This window comes from Schistocerca cancellata, chromosome 1, assembly GCF_023864275.1.
Source record: "Schistocerca cancellata isolate TAMUIC-IGC-003103 chromosome 1, iqSchCanc2.1, whole genome shotgun sequence".
Taxonomy (NCBI): domain Eukaryota; kingdom Metazoa; phylum Arthropoda; class Insecta; order Orthoptera; family Acrididae; genus Schistocerca; species Schistocerca cancellata.
The window spans coordinates 73232005-73246077 of NC_064626.1; the positions used below are offsets into that span (position 1 = coordinate 73232005).

A 14073-nucleotide genomic window follows, 5' to 3' on the forward strand; every position below is an offset into this window, starting at 1 on the left:
TTTCGTGCGGATTCTCGTCAGCCCACACATGTTGATTGTGAAAATTTACAATTTGATCACGTTGGAATGAAGCCTCATCCGTAAAGAGAACATTTGCACTGAAATGAGGATTGACACGTTGGATGAACCATTCGCACAAGTGTACCCGTGGAGGCCAACCAGCTGCTGATAGTGCCTGCACACGCTGTCCATGGTACGGAAACAACTGGTTCTCCCGTAGCACTCTCCATACAGTGACGTGGTCAACGTTACCTTGTACAGCAGCAACGTCTCTGACGCTGACATTAGGGTTATCGTCAACTGCACGAAGAATTGCCTCGTCTACATCTACATCTACATCTACATTTATACTCCGCAAGCCACCCAACGGTGTGTGGCGGAGGGCACTTTACGTGCCACTGTCATTATCTCCCTTTCCTGTTCCAGTCGCGTATGGTTCGCGGGAAGAACGACTGTCTGAAAGCCTCTGTGCGCGCTCTAATCTCTCTAATTTTACATTCGTGATCTCCTCGGGAGGTATAAGTAGGGGGAAGCAATATATTCGATACCTCATCCAGAAACGCACCCTCACGAAACCTGGCGAGCAAGCTACACCGCGATGCAGAGCGCCTCTCTTGCAGAGTCTGCCACTTGAGTTTGCTAAACATCTCCGTAACGCTATCACGCTTACCAAATAACCCTGTGACAAAACGCGCCGCTGTGCTTTGGATCTTCTCTATCTCCTCCGTCAACCCGATCCGGTACGGATCCCACACTGATGAGCAATACTCAAGTATAGTTCGAACGAGTGTTTTGTAAGCCACCTCCTTTGTTGATGGACTACATTTTCTAAGGACTCCCCAATAAATCTCAACCTGGTACCCGCCTTACCAACAATTAATTTTATATGATCATTCCACTTCAAATCGTTCCGCACGCATACTCCCAGATATTTTACAGAAGTAACTGCTACCAGTGTTTGTTCCGCTATCATATAATCATACAATAAAGGATCCTTCTTTCTATGTATTCGCAATACATTACATTTGTCTATGTTAAGGGTCAGTTGCCACTCCCTGCACCAAGTGCCTATCCGCTGCAGATCTTCCTGCATTTCGCTACAATTTTCTAATGCTGCAACTTCTCTGTATACTACAGCATCATCCGCGAAAAGCCGCATGGAACTTCCGACACTATCTACTAGGTCATTTATATATATTGTGAAAAGCAATGGTCCCATAACACTCCCCTGTGGCACGCCAGAGGTTACTTTAACGTCTGTAGATGTCTCTCCATTGAGAACAACAGGCTGTGTTCTGTTTGCTAAAAACTCTTCAATCCAGCCACACAGCTGGTCTGATATTCCGTAGGCTCTTACTTTGTTTATCAGGCGACAGTGCGGAACTGTATCGAACGCCTTCCGGAAGTCAAGGAAAATGGCATCTACCTGGGAGCCTGTATCTAATATTTTCTGGGTCTCATGAACAAATAAAGCGAGTTGGGTTTCACACGATCGCTGTTTCCGGAATCCATGTTGATTCCTACATAGTAGAATCTGAGTTTCCAAAAACGACATGATACTCGAGCAAAAGACATGTTCTAAAATTCTACAACAGATCGACGTCAGAGAGATAGGTCTATAGTTTTGCGCATCTGCTCGACGACCCTTCTTGAAGACTGGGACTACCTGTGCTCTTTTCCAATCATTTGGAACCTTCTGTTCCTCTAGAGACTTGCGGTACACGGCTGTTAGAAGGGGGGCAAGTTCTTTCGCGTACTCTGTGTAGAATCGAATTGGTATCCTCGTCGTTCTAGGTCTTCCCTAGTCGCGAGTCATAGGCTGGAATGTTCCGTGCTCCCTAAGACGCCGATCAATTGCTTCGAACGTCTTCCTGTCGGGACACCTCCGTTCTGGAAATCTGTCTCGATACAAACGTACCGCGCCACGGCTATTGCCCCGTGCTAATCCATACATCAAATGGGCATCTGCCAACTCCGCATTTGTAAACATTGCACTGACTGCAAAACCACGTTCGTGATGAACACTAACCTGTTGATGCTACGTACTGATGTGCTTGATGCTAGTACTGTAGAGCAATGAGTCCCATGTCAACACAAGCACCGAAGTCAACATTACCTTCCTTCAATTGGGCCAACTGGCGGTGAATCGAGGAAGTACAGTACATACTGACAAAACTAAAATGAGCTCTAACATGGAAATTAAGCGTTTCCGGACACATGTCCACATAACATCTTTTCTTTATTTGTGTGTGAGGAATGTTTCCTGAAAGTTTGGCCGTACCTTTTTGTAACAACCTGTATACTGCTCATCATCATCATCATCATCATCATCATCATCATCGCTGATAACCACGCAGTTGAGCGCCCCACAAACCAAACAAAATCATCATCATCATCATCATCATCATCATCATCATCATTATTTAAGACTGATTATGCCTTTTAGCGTTCAGTCTGGAGCATAGCCCCCCTTATACAGTTCCTCCATGATCCCCTATTCAGTGCTAACTTTGGTGCCTCTTCTGATGTTAAACCTATTACTTCAAAATCATTCTTAACCGAATCCAGGTACCTTCTCCTCGGTCTGCCCCGACTCCTCCTACCCTCTACTGCTGAATCCATGAGTCTCTTGGGTAACCTTGCTTCTCCCATGCGTGTCACATGACCCCACCATCTAAGCCTGTTCGCCCTGACTGCTACATCTATAGAGTTCATTCCCAGTTTTTCTTTGATTTCCTCATTGTGGACACCCTCCTGCCATTGTTCCCATCTACTAGTTCCTGCAGTCATCCTAGCTACTTTCATATCCGTAACCTCAGCCTTGTTGATAAGGTAACCTGAATCCACCCAGCTTTCGCTCCCATACAACAAAGTTGGTCGAAAGATTGAACGGTGCACAGATAACTTAGTCTTGGTACTGACTTCCTTCTTGCAGAAGAGAGTAGATCGTAGCTGAGCGCTCACTGCATTAGCTTTGCTACACCTCGCTTCCAGTTCTTTCACTATGTTGCCATCCTGTATACTGCTGTAGTTGTTTAATCTGTCCACCAAAACAGTCTCCATCGATTGTCATCCCGATCGTGGTGAGTCGATTTCCGATGCCTGCTTGTGTTCTTCGCATCTTTGGGCGTGCGCGCTCTGCAGCGGCTTGCATTCGGGTATCAGCTGTGTGAGCGACGGTGACGGGTGGCGCTGGCTTGTGGCCGAGTCGGTACGACGGAGGAGCGTGGGCAGCTGCTGCGGCGTGTTTAGCCGTTGGAATGCAGATCCGCTGCCGATGCTGACTGGGATTTCCTGGAGATCTGAAGGACAGATTTCCTTCGCCTCTGTTACATGTTACTCAAAGTGAACGAACTGGAGTCGTCGAATTGTTCCTTGGTGGGTTCTGTTAACGTTAATTGAATACCCGAGTGCACTGAAAACACTTGAGTCATACAGCCAAGATTTTTGAAAGGATTTTACTAAATCGAATAAGTGAAAAGATAAAAAAGGAGCTGAGTGAAGAACAGCATGGGTTTAGGAAAGGAAGGAGCACAATCGACCTGATATTTTCTATCCGTCAACTGATGGAAAAAAGTTGGGAGTATAACAAAATGGTGATAATGGTTTTTATAGACATAGAAAAGGCATATGACTCAGTTGACAGGGAAAGACTCTGGGAAGAACTGAAGAAGATAGATATAGTAGATGGATACATTAATGTTATAAAGACAATGTACAGAGGCCACAATTGTAGAATTAGAACACCATTGGGGAACTCTGAATACTTCGAAATAAGACAAGGACTTAAGCAAGGAAGTATTCTATCTCCTGCGCTTTTTAATGTTGTGATGGAGGGAATGAATAGGGCAGTTAAAGATATAGCAAAAGAAAAAGACAAAAAGATGATTTTTGCAGATGATTTGGTAATATGGGGTGATAAAGAGGTAAATGTACAGTTACAGCTTGATGCGTGGAAGGAAATAATGAAAAGGTATGGATTAAGAATAAATAAAGATAAGAGTGAAGTAATGGTATTTGGAAGAGAGAAAGGAATCAATGGAAATATTACCTTGAATGGAGAACCCCTCAAAGTGGTAGAAAGTTTCACTTATTTAGGGAGTGAAATATCTAGGGATGGAAGAATAACTAACGAAATTAATAGGAGGTTACAGAAGGGAGGCAATTTCTACCAAACAATAAAACATCTGATTTGGAATAATGAAGTTTCAGAAAGAGCAAAACTCCTGATGTATAAGAATTATTACTTCCCTATTGTCACCTATGGTGGAGAAACATGGACAATGAAAGAAAGGGACTGGAGCAGACTGCAAGCAGGGGAAATGAATCCAGAATTAGATTTTCACTCTGCAGCGGAGTGTGCGCTGATATGAAACTTCCTGGCAGATTAAAACTGTGTGCCCGACCGAGACTCGAACAAGGGACCTTTGCCTTTCGCGGGCAAGTGCTCTACCAACTGAGCTACCGAAGCACGACTCACGCCCGGTACTCACAGCTTTACTTCTGCCAGTACCTCGTCTCCTACCTTCCAAACTTTACAGAAGCTCTCCTGCGAAACTTGCGAAAGGCAAAGGTCCCGAGTTCGAGTCTCGGTCGGGCACACAGTTTTAATCTGCCAGGAAGTTTCATATCAGCGCACACTCCGCTGCAGAGTGAAAATCTCATTCTGGAAACATCCCCTAGGCTGTGGCTAAGCCATGTCTCCGCAATATCCTTTCTTTCAGGAGTGCTAGTTCTGCAAGTTTCGCAGGAGAGCTTCTGTAAAGTTTGGAAGGTAGGAGACGAGGTACTGGCAGAAGTAAAGCTGTGAGTACCGGGCGTGAGTCGTGCTTCGGTAGCTCAGTTGGTAGAGCACTTGCCCGCGAAAGGCAAAGGTCCCGAGTTCAAGTCTCGGTCGGGCACACAGTTTTAATCTGCCAGGAAGTTTCATATCAGCGCATACTCCGCTGCAGAGTGAAAATCTCATTCTGGAAACATCCCCTAGGCTGTGGCTAAGCCATGTCTCCGCAATATCCTTTCTTTCAGGAGTGCTAGTTCTGCAAGTTTCGCAGGAGAGCTTCTGTAAAGTTTGGAAGGTAGGAGACGAGGTACTGGCAGAAGTACAGCTGTGAGTACCGGGCGTGAGTCGTGCTTCGGTAGCTCAGTTGGTAGAGCACTTGCCCGCGAAAGGCAAAGGTCCCGAGTTCGAGTCTCGGTCGGGCACACAGTTTTAATCTGCCAGGAAGTTTCATATCAGCGCACACTCCGCTGCAGAGTGAAAATCTCATTCTGGAAACATCCCTTATGCTGTGGCTAAGCCATGTCTCCGCAATATCCTTTCTTTCAGGAGTGCTAGTTCTGCAAGTTTCGCAGGAGAGCTTCTGTAAAGTTTGGAAGGTAGGAGACGAGGTACTGGCAGAAGTAAAGCTGTGAGTACCGGGCGTGAGTCGTGCTTCGGTAGCTCAGTTGGTAGAGCACTTGCCCGCGAAAGGCAAAGGTCCCGAGTTCGAGTCTCGGTCGGGCACACAGTTTTAATCTGCCAGGAAGTTTCATATCAGCGCACACTCCGCTGCAGAGTGAAAATCTCATTCTGGAAACATCCCCTAGGCTGTGGCTAAGCCATATCTCCGCAATATCCTTTCTTTCAGGAGTGCTAGTTCTGCAAGTTTCGCAGGAGAGCTTCTGTAAAGTTTGGAAGGTAGGAGACGAGGTACTGGCAGAAGTAAAGCTGTGAGTACTGGGCGTGAGTCGTGCTTCGGTAGCTCAGTTGGTAAAGCACTTGCCCGCGAAAGGCAAAGGTCCCGAGTTCGAGTCTTGGTCGGGCACACAGTTTTAATCTGCCAGGAAGTTTCATATCGGCGCACACTCAGCTGCAGAGTGAAAATCTCATTCTGGAAACATCCCCTAGGCTGTGGCTAAGCCATGTCTCCGCAATATCCTTTCTTTCAGGAGTGCTAGTTCTGCAAGTTTCGCAGGAGAGCTTCTGTAAAGTTTGGAAGGTAGGAGACGAGGTACTGGCAGAAGTAAAGCTGTGAGTACCGGGCGTGAGTCGTGCTTCGGTAGCTCAGTTGGTAGAGCACTTGCCCGCGAAAGGCAAAGGTCCCGAGTTCGAGTCTCGGTCGGGCACACAGTTTTAATCTGCCAGGAAGTTTCATATCAGCGCACACTCCGCTGCAGAGTGAAAATCTCATTCTGGAAACATCCCCTAGGCTGTGGCTAAGCCATGTCTCCGCAATATCCTTTCTTTCAGGAGTGCTAGTTCTGCAAGTTTCGCAGGAGAGCTTCTGTAAAGTTTGGAAGGTAGGAGACGAGGTACTGGCAGAAGTAAAGCTGTGAGTACCGGGCGTGAGTCGTGCTTCGGTAGCTCAGTTGGTAGAGCACTTGCCCGCGAAAAGCAAAGGTCCCGAGTTCGAGTCTCGGTCGGGCACACAGTTTTAATCTGCCAGGAAGTTTCATATCAGCGTACACTTCGCTGCAGAGTGAAAATCTCATTCTGGAAACATCCCCTAGGCTGTGGCTAAGCCATGTCTCCGCAATATCCTTTCTTTCAGGAGTGCTAGTTCTGCAAGTTTCGCAGGAGAGCTTCTGTAAAGTTTGGAAGGTAGGAGACGAGGTACTGGCAGAAGTAAAGCTGTGAGTACCGGGCGTGAGTCGTGCTTCGGTAGCTCAGTTGGTAGAGCACTTGCCCGCGAAAGGCAAAGGTCCCGAGTCCAAGTCTCGGTCGGGCACACAGTTTTAATCTGCCAGGAAGTTTCATATCAGCGCATACTCCGCTGCAGAGTGAAAATCTCATTCTGGAAACATCCCCTAGGCTGTGGCTAAGCCATGTCTCCGCAATATCCTTTCTTTCAGGAGTGCTAGTTCTGCAAGTTTCGCAGGAGAGCTTCTGTAAAGTTTGGAAGGTAGGAGACGAGGTACTGGCAGAAGTACAGCTGTGAGTACCGGGCGTGAGTCGTGCTTCGGTAGCTCAGTTGGTAGAGCACTTGCCCGCGAAAGGCAAAGGTCCCGAGTTCGAGTCTCGGTCGGGCACACAGTTTTAATCTGCCAGGAAGTTTCATATCAGCGCACACTCCGCTGCAGAGTGAAAATCTCATTCTGGAAACATCCCCTATGCTGTGGCTAAGCCATGTCTCCGCAATATCCTTTCTTTCAGGAGTGCTAGTTCTGCAAGTTTCGCAGGAGAGCTTCTGTAAAGTTTGGAAGGTAGGAGACGAGGTACTGGCAGAAGTAAAGCTGTGAGTACCGGGCGTGAGTCGTGCTTCGGTGGCTCAGTTGGTAGAGCACTTGCCCGCGAAAGGCAAAGGTCCCGAGTTCGAGTCTCGGTCGGGCACACAGTTTTAATCTGCCAGGAAGTTTCATATCAGCGCACACTCCGCTACAGAGTGAAAATCTCATTCTGGAAACATCCCCTAGGCTGTGGCTAAGCCATATCTCCGCAATATCCTTTCTTTCAGGAGTGCTAGTTCTGCAAGTTTCGCAGGAGAGCTTCTGTAAAGTTTGGAAGGTAGGAGACGAGGTACTGGCAGAAGTAAAGCTGTGAGTACTGGGCGTGAGTCGTGCTTCGGTAGCTCAGTTGGTAAAGCACTTGCCCGCGAAAGGCAAAGGTCCCGAGTTCGAGTCTTGGTCGGGCACACAGTTTTAATCTGCCAGGAAGTTTCATATCGGCGCACACTCAGCTGCAGAGTGAAAATCTCATTCTGGAAACATCCCCTAGGCTGTGGCTAAGCCATGTCTCCGCAATATCCTTTCTTTCAGGAGTGCTAGTTCTGCAAGTTTCGCAGGAGAGCTTCTGTAAAGTTTGGAAGGTAGGAGACGAGGTACTGGCAGAAGTAAAGCTGTGAGTACCGGGCGTGAGTCGTGCTTCGGTAGCTCAGTTGGTAGAGCACGTGCCCGCGAAAAGCAAAGGTCCCGAGTTCGAGTCTCGGTCGGGCACACAGTTTTAATCTGCCAGGAAGTTTCATATCAGCGTACACTCCGCTGCAGAGTGAAAATCTCATTCTGGAAACATCCCCTAGGCTGTGGCTAAGCCATGTCTCCGCAATATCCTTTCTTTCAGGAGTGCTAGTTCTGCAAGTTTCGCAGGAGAGCTTCTGTAAAGTTTGGAAGGTAGGAGACGAGGTACTGGCAGAAGTAAAGCTGTGAGTACTGGGCGTGAGTCGTGCTTCGGTAGCTCAGTTGGTAAAGCACTTGCCCGCGAAAGGCAAAGGTCCCGAGTTCGAGTCTTGGTCGGGCACACAGTTTTAATCTGCCAGGAAGTTTCATATCGGCGCACACTCAGCTGCAGAGTGAAAATCTCATTCTGGAAACATCCCCTAGGCTGTGGCTAAGCCATGTCTCCGCAATATCCTTTCTTTCAGGAGTGCTAGTTCTGCAAGTTTCGCAGGAGAGCTTCTGTAAAGTTTGGAAGGTAGGAGACGAGGTACTGGCAGAAGTAAAGCTGTGAGTACTGGGCGTGAGTCGTGCTTCGGTAGCTCAGTTGGTAAAGCACTTGCCCGCGAAAGGCAAAGGTCCCGAGTTCGAGTCTTGGTCGGGCACACAGTTTTAATCTGCCAGGAAGTTTCATATCGGCGCACACTCAGCTGCAGAGTGAAAATCTCATTCTGGAAACATCCCCTAGGCTGTGGCTAAGCCATGTCTCCGCAATATCCTTTCTTTCAGGAGTGCTAGTTCTGCAAGTTTCGCAGGAGAGCTTCTGTAAAGTTTGGAAGGTAGGAGACGAGGTACTGGCAGAAGTAAAGCTGTGAGTACCGGGCGTGAGTCGTGCTTCGGTAGCTCAGTTGGTAGAGCACTTGCCCGCGAAAGGCAAAGGTCCCGAGTTCGAGTCTCGGTCGGGCACACAGTTTTAATCTGCCAGGAAGTTTCATATCAGCGCACACTCCGCTGCAGAGTGAAAATCTCATTCTGGAAACATCCCCTAGGCTGTGGCTAAGCCATGTCTCCGCAATATCCTTTCTTTCAGGAGTGCTAGTTCTGCAAGTTTCGCAGGAGAGCTTCTGTAAAGTTTGGAAGGTAGGAGACGAGGTACTGGCAGAAGTAAAGCTGTGAGTACCGGGCGTGAGTCGTGCTTCGGTAGCTCAGTTGGTAGAGCACTTGCCCGCGAAAAGCAAAGGTCCCGAGTTCGAGTCTCGGTCGGGCACACAGTTTTAATCTGCCAGGAAGTTTCATATCAGCGTACACTTCGCTGCAGAGTGAAAATCTCATTCTGGAAACATCCCCTAGGCTGTGGCTAAGCCATGTCTCCGCAATATCCTTTCTTTCAGGAGTGCTAGTTCTGCAAGTTTCGCAGGAGAGCTTCTGTAAAGTTTGGAAGGTAGGAGACGAGGTACTGGCAGAAGTAAAGCTGTGAGTACCGGGCGTGAGTCGTGCTTCGGTAGCTCAGTTGGTAGAGCACTTGCCCGCGAAAGGCAAAGGTCCCGAGTCCAAGTCTCGGTCGGGCACACAGTTTTAATCTGCCAGGAAGTTTCATATCAGCGCATACTCCGCTGCAGAGTGAAAATCTCATTCTGGAAACATCCCCTAGGCTGTGGCTAAGCCATGTCTCCGCAATATCCTTTCTTTCAGGAGTGCTAGTTCTGCAAGTTTCGCAGGAGAGCTTCTGTAAAGTTTGGAAGGTAGGAGACGAGGTACTGGCAGAAGTACAGCTGTGAGTACCGGGCGTGAGTCGTGCTTCGGTAGCTCAGTTGGTAGAGCACTTGCCCGCGAAAGGCAAAGGTCCCGAGTTCGAGTCTCGGTCGGGCACACAGTTTTAATCTGCCAGGAAGTTTCATATCAGCGCACACTCCGCTGCAGAGTGAAAATCTCATTCTGGAAACATCCCCTATGCTGTGGCTAAGCCATGTCTCCGCAATATCCTTTCTTTCAGGAGTGCTAGTTCTGCAAGTTTCGCAGGAGAGCTTCTGTAAAGTTTGGAAGGTAGGAGACGAGGTACTGGCAGAAGTAAAGCTGTGAGTACCGGGCGTGAGTCGTGCTTCGGTGGCTCAGTTGGTAGAGCACTTGCCCGCGAAAGGCAAAGGTCCCGAGTTCGAGTCTCGGTCGGGCACACAGTTTTAATCTGCCAGGAAGTTTCATATCAGCGCACACTCCGCTACAGAGTGAAAATCTCATTCTGGAAACATCCCCTAGGCTGTGGCTAAGCCATATCTCCGCAATATCCTTTCTTTCAGGAGTGCTAGTTCTGCAAGTTTCGCAGGAGAGCTTCTGTAAAGTTTGGAAGGTAGGAGACGAGGTACTGGCAGAAGTAAAGCTGTGAGTACTGGGCGTGAGTCGTGCTTCGGTAGCTCAGTTGGTAAAGCACTTGCCCGCGAAAGGCAAAGGTCCCGAGTTCGAGTCTTGGTCGGGCACACAGTTTTAATCTGCCAGGAAGTTTCATATCGGCGCACACTCAGCTGCAGAGTGAAAATCTCATTCTGGAAACATCCCCTAGGCTGTGGCTAAGCCATGTCTCCGCAATATCCTTTCTTTCAGGAGTGCTAGTTCTGCAAGTTTCGCAGGAGAGCTTCTGTAAAGTTTGGAAGGTAGGAGACGAGGTACTGGCAGAAGTAAAGCTGTGAGTACCGGGCGTGAGTCGTGCTTCGGTAGCTCAGTTGGTAGAGCACGTGCCCGCGAAAAGCAAAGGTCCCGAGTTCGAGTCTCGGTCGGGCACACAGTTTTAATCTGCCAGGAAGTTTCATATCAGCGTACACTCCGCTGCAGAGTGAAAATCTCATTCTGGAAACATCCCCTAGGCTGTGGCTAAGCCATGTCTCCGCAATATCCTTTCTTTCAGGAGTGCTAGTTCTGCAAGTTTCGCAGGAGAGCTTCTGTAAAGTTTGGAAGGTAGGAGACGAGGTACTGGCAGAAGTAAAGCTGTGAGTACCGGGCGTGAGTCGTGCTTCGGTAGCTCAGTTGGTAGAGCACTTGCCCGCGAAAGGCAAAGGTCCCGAGTTCGAGTCTCGGTCGGGCACACAGTTTTAATCTGCCAGGAAGTTTCAGGGGAAATGAAATTTCTCAGAGCAGTTAAGGGAAAAACAAGAATGGACAGAGTAAGGAATGTAGAGATTAGAAAGGACCTCAAACAAGAAAGTATGAGAGAAGAAATTGAAAGAAAGAGATTAAGATGGTATGGGCATGTTAAGAGGATGCATGGGCAGAGACTCCCCAAAATTATGGAAGAACTAAAGATGGATGGGAAACGACCTAGAGGGCGCCCAAGAACACGGTGGAAAATGGGAGTGAGAATATCTGTTGAAAGGAGAGGTGTGACCTGGCAGCAAGTGGAGGAAGAAAAGTGGTGGGAGGACCGAGTCAAATGGAGAGGACTCGTCAGCACCCAGACCCGGCAGTAGCTGGAGCGGGATTCGGATATACATAGACTGAAAACTATCTTGGTTGTATCAGTTACTTGTCTCTGTACTTGGTCTGGGCGCCTCATATGTTGATGGTATTTAAGGGAGTGCTAGCTACGCACAACAAGACAGGGTTCAAATGGCTCTGAGCACTACGGGACTCTGAGGTCATCAGTCCCCTAGAACTTAGAACTACTTAAACCTAACTAACCTAAGGACGTCACCCACATCCATGCCCGAGGCAGGATTCCAACCTGCGACCGTAGCGGTCGCGCGGTTCCAGACTGAAGTACCTAGAACTGCTCGGCCACATCGGCCGGCAAATAGACATGAAGCCGTACTTAATGCGTAGCTAGAGGTCATGCCTTTTAGTACGTAAGTCTGTGCCTGTCGTTCAAGAGCGGGCCGATATAATTTTCCTATTTCCTGTTCCTATATTATTATTTTATTTCTTTGTTCTAGAGAATTGTCTAATCAAATTTTAAGAGCCGTTACTGGGAAAGTGCTCATTTAGGTTAGTCACACTTGGGCTCATTTGTGCCGTGTATAATTAAAGATTTATTTATAACCAGTTGGGCAGATATGTTTGTCTATCTGACGCGCCAGAATGTTGTCTGCCGCTGATTTGTTTAGGTGCCAGATAATTCAAATGGTTCAAATGGCTCTGAGCACTATGGGACTTAACATCTGTGGTCATCAGTCCCCTAGAACTTAGAACTACTTAAACCTAACTAACCTAAGGACATCACACACATCCATGCCCGAGGGAGGATTCGAACCTGCGACCGCAGCAGTCGCGCGGTTCCGGACTGAGCGCCTTAGAACAGCGAGACCACCGCGGCCGGCGCCAGATAATTGGCAGTGGTTGACGCGAGCCAACTGCGATCGGGGTATCACGGCGAAAGAGGGAAATTTTAAGGACCTAGATCGGTGTCTGTGGTTACGTTGTTAGTGTCCTGCAATTCCATATTTCCGGTGGAGCGTTTTGCTTTTTCTGGAAGCTTAACTGTAGCACAAAGTTGAGTGTTGCTCCATTTTACCTTCTCGTCCGTGAATCTCCACTATCTGGTAGCACCTTTCGGTCTGCTGGCGTCCATCACTAATTTTGAACCCAAAAATTGTAATCGCTTCATGTTGAGACTATTTAATATGCTATTATTATATGCTGGCCATGAAATGTATGTGAACCTCGTGCCTGTGAGTAATACTAAAGAGCAGCTTAGTCGAGTGCATTAATCTGATGACACCTTTAATTTGTTGCAATCTTAAAATCAGTCCATGGAAGCCGTTTTAGAATTTGATATGTTTTGTGTGAAAGCCAGTTCCTATGTTAAGTCTTGAAGCCTTCAGTTATGAACATTGTTAAAATAAGTGAAAATTGCTTGAGTAGATTTTGAAAGAGTTGAAACGGCTCCATATTAAGACTATTTAATTATTATATGCTCGCCATGAAATGCATGTGAACCTCGTACCTGTGAGTAACACTAAAGAGAAACTAGAGTGAATTAATTTGATAATACTTTTAATTTCTTATAATTGATTAAAATCATTCCATGGAAGCAGTTTTAGAATTTGAAAATGAAGCCAGTTCCTATGTAAGTCATGAAGCATTCAGTTATGACAGTTAAATTTTATTAATGTGGTTTTACGAACATTGTTTTAGTTAATGCATTAATGTTTCAATCTGAGTACTGTTGCTGGTTCTGTAGGCCAGGTGCCTTTTATTGCAATCGTGTTACTCTTGGTTTCATTAACAGCATGTGTTTGTAATAAAGAAGTGTTTGGCAACTACAAACTGGTTATGTTTTTAATTTCGCTGTATCTAAAGGAATGACGCATCAGCACTTGATCAATTTACTTCAAATTTTTACACGAAACCCCAATGAAAATTAGGATGGACAAAGACTTATAATTTTTTTAATATACTGGTGTCTAAAATTAGCCAATATTTCTGTGTCTAATTCACGATAGAATCATACAGACTGTCAACAGATGTCCGTACGATTGTGTCCTGTACGGAACATGGCATTCTGGTCAACGGACAATCACGCCAACGATAACTTCAGGGCACCTAGCACATGGAACAGTGTTTGCCTGGTAGCCCCACATCCACAATCGCCGTGTACACAGTGTAGTATGGCACAGAGAAGACGCCAACAAGCTGTCTGCCGTGGAGGGTCGTGGGAAGAATGGAGTCGGGACAGTTTCAGACTGATGCTGTGCGATGGCGTGATGTGAATCGTTCTGTTGCTTTTCGGATGTGGCGACGGTTTATCTCGAAGACAAGGGCGAGACCGACCACCTTTGAGATCAGAAAGAGAGTTCCGTAAGGTCACGACGGTACCGCCTGAAAGGTGGCTACACTGAGCCACAGCGCCAGAGATCGCGCTAGAGAGTATTGTTCCGCCGCCTCGACTGGCAGTGATTATTGAGAAGTAGCGGAGTGCAGTGCTTGTCGAGAGGTCGTAGTGGAGAGTGCTTGTTCCATGTTTTAAGCAGTTGTTTGATGGGCTAGACAGCAGATGATGTTCTAATGGAGATATTGTAAAGATTAGAGTGCTTTTCGTCAATATATATGAAGGTAACAAAATTCTCTGTTTTTTTTTTCACTATTTTAATGTCGTCAATAATGCGTCATTACAGGTTCAGTCAACAAAGCATCTGGATTGTGTTCTTGTATTAGAGTGTAATTCTGGTTTTCTTGCGCAATTATAGTATTTCTATTTTCTTTTAATTACTTCAGTATAAATGGTATTTAAAATTTCTTGTC

General features: G+C 47.0%; 1 protein-coding gene across 1 annotated transcript in view; it reads right to left on the reverse strand.

The window, feature by feature from the left end:
- The window catches only part of LOC126165602 (probable G-protein coupled receptor Mth-like 1), a 659324-nt gene that overhangs the window by 378445 nt on the left and 266806 nt on the right, over nt 1-14073 (reverse strand). The gene's annotated exons all lie outside the window — the stretch shown is intronic.